Source organism: Rhinopithecus bieti, unplaced genomic scaffold (genome assembly GCF_001698545.2).
Source record: "Rhinopithecus bieti isolate Rb0 unplaced genomic scaffold, ASM169854v2 scaffold_21703, whole genome shotgun sequence".
NCBI lineage: Eukaryota > Metazoa > Chordata > Mammalia > Primates > Cercopithecidae > Rhinopithecus > Rhinopithecus bieti.
The window spans coordinates 5,218,280-5,228,364 of NW_016812332.1; the positions used below are offsets into that span (position 1 = coordinate 5,218,280).

The 10,085-nt window shown below is 37.7% G+C and overlaps 1 long non-coding RNA gene across 1 annotated transcript in view; it reads right to left on the reverse strand.

Annotated features, from left to right (window-relative positions):
• Nucleotides 1-516: 516 nt before the first annotated feature.
• LOC108544663 (uncharacterized) overlaps nt 517-10,085 on the reverse strand; it is a 46,539-nt gene continuing 36,970 nt past the window's right edge. Inside the window, exon 4 of the long non-coding RNA XR_001889922.1 lies at nt 517-761. This is a non-coding gene — a long non-coding RNA (uncharacterized LOC108544663). The remainder of the gene's footprint in view (nt 762-10,085) is intronic.

Genomic DNA, 10,085 nt, shown 5'->3' on the forward strand with positions numbered 1-10,085 from the left:
TCTCAGAGGCCACTTAGGGCAGCTTCCAGCTGCCCCTACATATCTGATCTTTGGTAGTAAAGTCTCAGTCACTTTCCATCCAGCAGGGGAACATCTTCCTTTCTAGGTCCAGATTTTGGTGAGGCTAGTGGTCCCATGTTAGTGAGACTAGGTCCAGAATAACACTGAGCTTTCAGTTTTACTGCACCAATGCTCTGTACCTGAAACTCCATGTACTGAATTTGCCTGGCAACACCAGTGTTGAGCCTTACTCATGATACTTTTTCTCTTAGAGCACTCATTGTTTCTGTCTGTTGTCTGGCCTCTGTTTTCACCCCCGTTAGTCTATAAGACATATTAGTATATGTTTGGAATCCTGTTGAAAACTGGGTTCAAGTTCTTCCCCACAATGTTCATGCAATGGCTTACAAATCAGAGGATGTGGCTGTTGACCTCTGCTTAAGTTACTATAAGCAGATAAGAAGGCTTTGTCTTACCAGTGTCAGCTCTGGCCCAAATAAATCATGTTACACCACATTTCTTCATTTGGTCAGACTAATTTATTTATTCAGAGTACAGAAGGGAGAAAGATCTTTTTCTTCACTGTTAGTCTAAATATTATATTAGCTGAGTCGCCTGCTTTGTTACTGGCTTGGGGAAAGTGAATGGTAGGGCATGTGGGAGTTAGCGTGACTCCATGTTTTTATTATAAAACATCAGCTGTACATTGTAGAGCAAAAGATAAGAATGGGGTGAATGGAATCCTCCTTCATAGCCAGGACCTGATGAGAAAAAAAAGGGGGAAACATAGTAAATATCAAATAAGTATGAGTTTAGAAACAGGAAAAGAAGTTTTGCAAGCAGAATACAATTTTGTGGCATTCAAAGATGGAAAAGAGAAAATTTAGAAAGCTGCCCTGAGTATGAGTTTGGGAAACAAAATGAAACCAGAGAAGGTTTTCGTAAATCATACCCCCAAAGAGCTTCATCTCCATCAGCAAGTATGAAATTGACAGCAGCTTAAGAAAGCAGGGCCCAAAGGAATAAAATCTGGCTGGCTAGAAATAGAAGTCTCCAGTGGTAACCCAGAATATTAAGAGTAAATAGAGGAAAGAAGCTTTAAAATTGGAAGTAACTATTCCTTAAACCTACCTTATTTTAAATTCTTTTCTTATTTTAAAACCTTTATACCCCAAATTTTCTGGACATTCATAGGGAAGCTGGTGTTTACTGGCTTGCCACTTTTGGCCACTGGGCTGCAATGGACACCATGAGAGAAAGGAAATATAAGTTACAGAAATAATTTAGCATCAAGAAATGGGCTTTGAGAAAGGGAAAGGTGTCACTAGTCCTCAGACACCGAGGAACTCTGATGTTTGGATAAAACAAGAGGTTCCAGGGCAAAATGCATACATACAAAATCTCCTGCATACATTACAAAAATGCTCTTATTAATCTATAAAATCTCAGTGAATTAATAATTTGTCTCCCTACAATTTTCTTGTGATATTAAAGTACTCATTTTTATGTAACCTTTAGTGAATTTTTACCCTATAATTAAATGTTGGTAAATGTGGTCAGAAGGTAATCATGACCGCCACAACCAAGAACAGGAAATTTTAAGATTTTAATTTATTTAACAAGAGATTACCCAACCCACAGTATGTATTTCTTCAAAATGATTTCTTCTGCTAAAATTTAGTGAGGTTATTATATGCATATATGTGTTGCCAGAGAACAGTTATTAATAATTAGAGATCCTTAGGTCAGGATCAATACAAGTTTCAAGTAATATTGTTTCATAAAAGGCCTTAATCAGTGAGTTATTTTCCTGCAAGTGGTTCTGGAGAGTCTGAAAAACAAAGTATTGAGGGTTCGCGAATGTGCCTCTGATTGTACTCCCTGTGTAATTTTATCAGTGTTTCAAGCCAAGAATCACAATGGCGGGGCAAGTGCCAAAATTATGTCATAAAATTGGTACAGGTGGGCCCAGTGTGGTGGCTCACACCTGTAATCCCAGCACTTTGGGAGGCCGAGGCGAGGGGATCACTTGAGGTCAGGAGTTCGAGACCAGCCTGGCCAACATAGCAACACCCGAGCTGTACTAAAAACACAAAAATTAGCTAGGTGTGGTGGTGGGCACCTGTAATCCTAGCTACTCAGAAGGCTGGGGCAGGAGAATCAGTTGAACTCGGGAGACAGAGGTCACAGTGAGCAGAGATCGTGCCACTGCACTCCAGCCTGGGCGACAGAGCAAGACTCTGTCTCAAAGACAAAACAAAACAAAACAAAAAATTGGTCCAGGTGTCCTCATTCTCCAGGAAGGATACATCTTGGTGTTTCTATAATATGAAAGCCTCCACATCACACTGATGTGGAAATCAAAGCTCTAACCTGGTTGTCTTCTTCTTCTTCTTCTTCTCTTTTTTTATTATACTTTAAGTTCTAGGGTACATGTGCACAACGTGCAGGTTTGTTACATATGTATACATATACCATGTTGGTGTGCTACACCCATTAACTCATCATTTACATTAGGTATATCTCCTAATGCTATCCCTCCCACCCCCACAATAGGACCCGGTGTGTGATGATCCCCTTCCTGTGTCCAAGTGTCTCATTGTTCAATTCCCACCTATGAGTGAGAACATGCGGTGTTTGGTTTTCTGTTCTTGCGATAGTTTGCTTAGAATGATAGTTTCCAGCTGCATCCATGTCCCTGCAAAGGACACGAACTCATCCTTTTTATGGCTGCATAGTATTCCATGGTGTACATGTGCCACATTTTCTTAATCCAGTCTGTCACTGATGGACATTTGGGTTGATTCCAAGTCATTGCTATTGTGAATAGTGCTGCAGTAAATATACGTGTGCATAACCTGGTTGTCTTCTATCTCAGAGTGGGCATAAATAGTACTGCCCTTACTGTGCTAGACTTGTCTGTAAATTGAATAGATTCAGCTGGATCTTTAAGGTCATTTCCACTTTCAAATTCTGTGACTTTTGGCCTGAATCTTTGCACTGACTTTATCGTTATTTGGAGTTGGGATGTGATGGTTGACTTGGTGTGTCAATTGGCTGGGTTAAGGGATACCCTGATAACTGATATGGGAATATTTCTGGGTATGTTTGTGAGGCAATTTCTGGAAGAGACTGGCATCTGAATCAGTGGATTGAGTAGAAAAGATCTGCTCTCACGTAATGTAGGCAAACAGCATCCGACTGGTTGAGAGCCTAGATAGAACAGAAAGACAGAGGAAAGGCAAACCCTCTCATTCTCTCTTTTCTGAAGCTAGGGCACTCTTCTTCTTCTGACTTTGGATGTCAGAAGTCCAGTTTCTTCTACCTTTAGATTCCAGAACTTGCACCTTTGGACTCCGGAATCCCTAGGATTTTCGGCCAATAGTGTAACTCTTGGACTGAGAGTTGCAGTATTGGCTTCTCTGGTTCACAGGCCTTCAGACATGAACTGAGCTATGCCACCAGCTTCCTGGGTTCTCCAGCTTGTAGACGGCATATTATGGGACTTCTGAGCGTTCATAATCATGAGCCAATTCCTCTAGCATATAAAAGGGGATTTCGCTATACACATATATCCTATTGGTTCTGAATTCTCCTGTTTTTTTTCTGGAGAATCTTAACACATGGAGACCTTTAGAATATTGAACTTTTCCATCCAATACTTATTGAATTTTATATCATTTTATTAAAGTTCTATAGTTTAATACTTATTTGGTATTAATTTTTTAATTTGATATTTTAGTATTTTATTGTTTGCTGAGGACAGGAAAGCCAACATGGTCCCACATTGCCAACCTCTCTCAGAATTTTCAAGAGATTTTTCTGTTGACAGTCTAAAGTTAGAATTCTAAGTTGACACAATGGCATACCTCATGGATTTGACATCTAGAATGGATCATTTTTGAGCACTCCATCCTCTATGTGACAAAATTGTTTCCAGCAATAATCATGAAAGGAAGCAAGTAATAATAATCCCCAGAAAAGAAATGCAGATAGATTAGTAATTCTCTTTATTTAAATTTCGTATGTATATAATGCCACTTAAAAATTAATATTAAAAATAGGCCAAGTGCAGTGGCTTCTGCCTGTAATCCCAGAACTTTGGGAGGCCGAGGCAGGCAGATCACGAGGTCATCCTGGCTAACACAGTGAAATCCTGTTTCTACTAAAAATACAAAAAATTAGCTGGGCATGGTGGCACACGCTTGTAGTCCCAGCTACTAGGGAGGCTGAGGCAGGAGAATCACTTGAACCCAGGAGGCAGAGGTTGCAGTGAGCCGAGATTGTGCCACTGCACTCCAGAGCCTGGGTGACAGAGCGAGATTCTGTCTCAAAGAATATACATATATAATAATAATAATAATGATAATAATAATAATAATACTATAAGTATTACAGTACGTAAAAGGAAAAATGTTATAGATTAGCACTTTTAATTACACTATTGTGTCTTTTGAAAAGGGGAATTTATATTTATAATGGTCTGTTTCAGTAATAATAACTTCATAATTTTTATTTTCAAATCTTAACTTCTGTACATTTTTCAAGGACTTTGGAAAAATTAATCTTTACTAGTCAGATTAATTAATCCATCTTTACTCCCAGTAGATAGAACATTTTTCTTACTTTTAATTGAAATTTTTCACATGAAGCAACAGATACATAAATATGAAAAGTCTTAAATATAAAATTGTCAGTGATTCACAAAAATTCTGAGAAATTCCAGAAATTATAATACTGCTCATTTCTTTTTTGTAGAACAAATTCTGTGAATTTCATTATTGATAGTGTTTTAGAATTGCTGACACATGGGAATAATAAAAACAGACCGAGTTTTAGTTGGCCCTGCTCCTGTTTTAAAAATGTCTACAGATAACGTACCTTTGTGCATCTGAAGTCCACCACTCTTATCACTTTTCACTTGATTTTTTTTCTATAACTTTCCAATATCTATACATTTTGTTTATTCTTCTAGTCTGGCCAGGCTAGAATACTATTACATTGTAACAGTGATAATGAGCATTTCTGACTGGATCCTGACTGATACGAAATTGTCTCTAATTTTTCTATTATATATCTTTTTGACATCTGTTGTTTAGAATAAGATTCCTTATATTTCTAACTTACTCATTTTTAAAAAATTGGAATTGCATGTGGAATTTTATGACATAAATTTCTGTATATATTGGGCTGATCATTTGACTTTTATCCTTCTACTTACACATTTCACATTAATAAGTTTTTTTAAGTTTGAAGCATCATTTAACTTTTGGAGTAAAAGCTACTTTTAATGATGTACCATTATTTTGTATAATGCTTTTAGATACGTGCTGGTATTTTGTTTAAAAACATTTATAAATAGTATAGGTCTAGAGGTTGTTTTGTGTGTGTTACTCTTAGTTTTGATATCAGGATCACAAAATATCATAGGATGAGTTTGGAAAGTTGTTTTTCATACTCTTTAGGAATGTACATAAATTGTCATAGTCTATTCCTTGCAGGCTTAGTTATTTTTCACCCCCTTTAAAAAAGAGTATTTATGTATTTGGGTATCTTACTTATATAAGTCTCAGAATTGTTTATGATAGTATAATAGTGAGCCTATCTTGATTTTAAAACACAGATGTGTTATCCCCTTCAATGTTTCTCTTGGAGACATTGTTTTAATTTTTTTAAAGTTATCAGTTCCCTCCATTAGCACCGTTTTATTTGCAGTGGGGCTTAGCTCTTTTCTGTATTAAGTTTAGTTTCTCTGTTGCTGGTGGTTTTCCTCAAATGCCTGCCAATTCTTGGTTATCTCTTTTCATGGGTAAATGAGGTTCTAGGTTGAATAGTATTTGTATCTGAGACAGAGTTTCAAGATATCTCCAGACAGAAAAAATGTTGCTAATGGAATTTGAAAGCCTCCTCATCACTTCACACTTTTCAGTCTCCAACCCTGAGAACAAACGGGCCCTTAGATAGTTAGAGGGAGGATTTCAGTGGATAAAAAACAACTATTGCTTCCTGGTGCAAAAGTATTCATTCTTAAGGATGAGAGTAAGTAGTGGGGATCCATCTCATATCTGTGATGCTGAAGACCTACACCATTACAAAAATCTAAGTTGAATTCATCTTTCTTTTTCTCAGTGATTCAGAGAAAACAAGATTTCTAGATATTCTTGTACATAAACATGGAGAAGAATTTTCCATTTAGGTTGACATATCCAAACCTAGGCACCTGCCCTTGGAAAAGGAGTTATTTACAAAATCTCTGTTGTTCCAGATAGAACTGCAACTTATTTGCTACAAATCTTGGCTTAATGTCTGTGTCATGGGCCATATAGGGGAAATATATTAAAGATAAAAAAATTAAAAATTAATTAAATCAGGGATTTCCTTTGAATTGCCTGGAGAGGAAGACTCATCATGTGGAGACATATTACAGTCAGTCCCCTGAGTCCCAATCTGTGCCTTTAAAAACATGAGTAGTTCCCTAGGGAATGTGAGATTCATCTTTTTTAAGGTGAATGTCGGCACTAGATGAGACCTCTGTGGAGGCTGCGGAATTTACCTAGAGTTGCTGTAAAGCCACTGTTTAACATTTCAGATGGCTGTGAACCTGACTTTTACCAGAACATCCACAAAGACATCTGTGCTGCTACATTGGTCAGTTTTTACATTTTTGTGGATGCTAAGGTACCAATATTGATTATTCCACCAATGCCATCCTGTGTCGTTAGTGTCTTTGAAATCTTTCATTCAAGCAGGTATTTTAGATTTTTGTCCTAAAACTTGGACAATCTGGCACATATCTCTCAAATACTGGCCTAAAACTCTTGGATCTCTCTTGGGTTATTCACTGACTTCTAAAAGATGATGAGTTCTTTTTTAGTAAGTTCCTAGGTCTTTTCTGCGAATAAACCATTGGCAGATCTACAGAGTTTCCAGATATGAAGTTTTCTTAGTTGTAGAGTACACGACAGTTTAGTTTGCCTAGCTTGGAACCAGACAAAAGGATGACTAAATAGTAGTGAATAAATAACATTCTGTTTTTAAAATACGGGGCTGGAGTAATGAATACAGATGTTCATGATACTTGTCTTTTATAACTTATATAAAAATAACATATTCATGCATACATACATATATAATATTTCAAAAATAAAAACAAAATAGGCTAAATGAACCAAATTTATATATCATTCTAGGACCTCTTCTTACCCCTAAGAATTAATTTTTGAAATTACATGTGTTCAGACTACGACTCTGCAGATAAGTTTATGTAAGTGATGGTTAGTTTACATGGTACACCTTGAGAAGTCTATTAAATTTCACCTGTTCTTTAGATTTCCCACTCTGTTTTACCTTAAACTCACCTCTCACATGGGCATTGCCACCAAGAGAGGGAACTGAGGCTGAAGTTGACCCCTTCCGTTTAACAAACGGTTAATGTATATTAAAACTACTTTTGTTAACTATCGTTTTGAAAGAGGCCCATTTAGGAAAAGTCTGAGCCTAGAGGGGCGTAGGAGGAGCAACATAAGCCTGTAGGTTTCAGGGGAGAGAGGCACAGCAGACAAAAGTATCTAGTCCTAGTTGGCTGGGAGGGAGGCAGGAGTAAGAGTGCCTGGGAAGGAATCCTGTGAATTCTATTTCTAAAAAGTTTCTTGGCCAGGCACAGTGGCTTACACCTGTAATCTCATCACTTTGGGAGGCCGAGGCGGGTGGATCACCTGAGGTCAGGAGTCTGAGACCAGCCTGGCCAACATGGTGAAATAACCCCGTCTCTACTAAAACTACAAAATTAGCCAGGCGTAGTGGTGCACGCCTGTAATCCTAGCTACTCGGGAGGCTGAGGCAGGAGAATAGCTTGAACCCTGGAGGCGGACTTTGCAGTGAGCCAAGATTGCGCCACTGTACTCCAGCCTGGATGACAAGAGCGAGACTCCATCTCCAAAAAAATAAAATAAAATAAAATAAAATAAAATAATAAATAAATAAATAAATAAATAAATAAATAAATAAATAAATAAAGGTNAGGTATATCTCCTAATGCTATCCCTCCCTCCCCACAATAGGACCCGGTGTGTGATGATCCCCTTCCTGTGTCCAAGTGTCTCATTGTTCAATTCCCACCTATGAGTGAGAACATGCGGTGTTTGGTTTTCTGTTCTTGCGATAGTTTGCTTAGAATGATAGTTTCCAGCTGCATCCATGTCCCTGCAAAGGACACGAACTCATCCTTTTATGGCTGCATAGTATTCCATGGTGTACATGTGCCACATTTTCTTAATCCAGTCTGTCACTGATGGACATTTGGGTTGATTCCAAGTCATTGCTATTGTGAATAGTGCTGCAGTAAATATACGTGTGCATAACCTGGTTGTCTTCTATCTCAGAGTGGGCATAAATAGTACTGCCCTTACTGTGCTAGACTTGTCTGTAAATTGAATAGATTCAGCTGGATCTTTAAGGTCATTTCCACTTTCAAATTCTGTGACTTTTGGCCTGAATCTTTGCACTGACTTTATCGTTATTTGGAGTTGGGATGTGATGGTTGACTTGGTGTGTCAATTGGCTGGGTTAAGGGATACCCTGATAACTGATATGGGAATATTTCTGGGTATGTTTGTGAGGCAATTTCTGGAAGAGACTGGCATCTGAATCAGTGGATTGAGTAGAAAAGATCTGCTCTCACGTAATGTAGGCAAACAGCATCCGACTGGTTGAGAGCCTAGATAGAACAGAAAGACAGAGGAAAGGCAAACCCTCTCATTCTCTCTTTTCTGAAGCTAGGGCACTCTTCTTCTTCTGACTTTGGATGTCAGAAGTCCAGTTTCTTCTACCTTTAGATTCCAGAACTTGCACCTTTGGACTCCGGAATCCCTAGGATTTTCGGCCAATAGTGTAACTCTTGGACTGAGAGTTGCAGTATTGGCTTCTCTGGTTCACAGGCCTTCAGACATGAACTGAGCTATGCCACCAGCTTCCTGGGTTCTCCAGCTTGTAGACGGCATATTATGGGACTTCTGAGCGTTCATAATCATGAGCCAATTCCTCTAGCATATAAAAGGGGATTTCGCTATACACATATATCCTATTGGTTCTGAATTCTCCTGTTTTTTTTCTGGAGAATCTTAACACATGGAGACCTTTAGAATATTGAACTTTTCCATCCAATACTTATTGAATTTTATATCATTTTATTAAAGTTCTATAGTTTAATACTTATTTGGTATTAATTTTTTAATTTGATATTTTAGTATTTTATTGTTTGCTGAGGACAGGAAAGCCAACATGGTCCCACATTGCCAACCTCTCTCAGAATTTTCAAGAGATTTTCTGTTGACAGTCTAAAGTTAGAATTCTAAGTTGACACAATGGCATACCTCATGGATTTGACATCTAGAATGGATCATTTTGAGCACTCCATCCTCTATGTGACAAAATTGTTTCCAGCAATAATCATGAAAGGAAGCAAGTAATAATAATCCCCAGAAAAGAAATGCAGATAGATTAGTAATTCTCTTTATTTAAATTTCGTATGTATATAATGCCACTTAAAATTAATATTAAAATAGGCCAAGTGCAGTGGCTTCTGCCTGTAATCCCAGAACTTTGGGAGGCCGAGGCAGGCAGATCACGAGGTCATCCTGGCTAACACAGTGAAATCCTGTTTCTACTAAAATACAAAAAATTAGCTGGGCATGGTGGCACACGCTTGTAGTCCCAGCTACTAGGGAGGCTGAGGCAGGAGAATCACTTGAACCCAGGAGGCAGAGGTTGCAGTGAGCCGAGATTGTGCCACTGCACTCCAGAGCCTGGGTGACAGAGCGAGATTCTGTCTCAAAGAATATACATATATAATAATAATAATAATGATAATAATAATAATAATACTATAAGTATTACAGTACGTAAAAGGAAAATGTTATAGATTAGCACTTTTAATTACACTATTGTGTCTTTTGAAAAGGGGAATTTATATTTATAATGGTCTGTTTCAGTAATAATAACTTCATAATTTTTATTTTCAAATCTTAACTTCTGTACATTTTTCAAGGACTTTGGAAAAATTAATCTTTACTAGTCAGATTAATTAA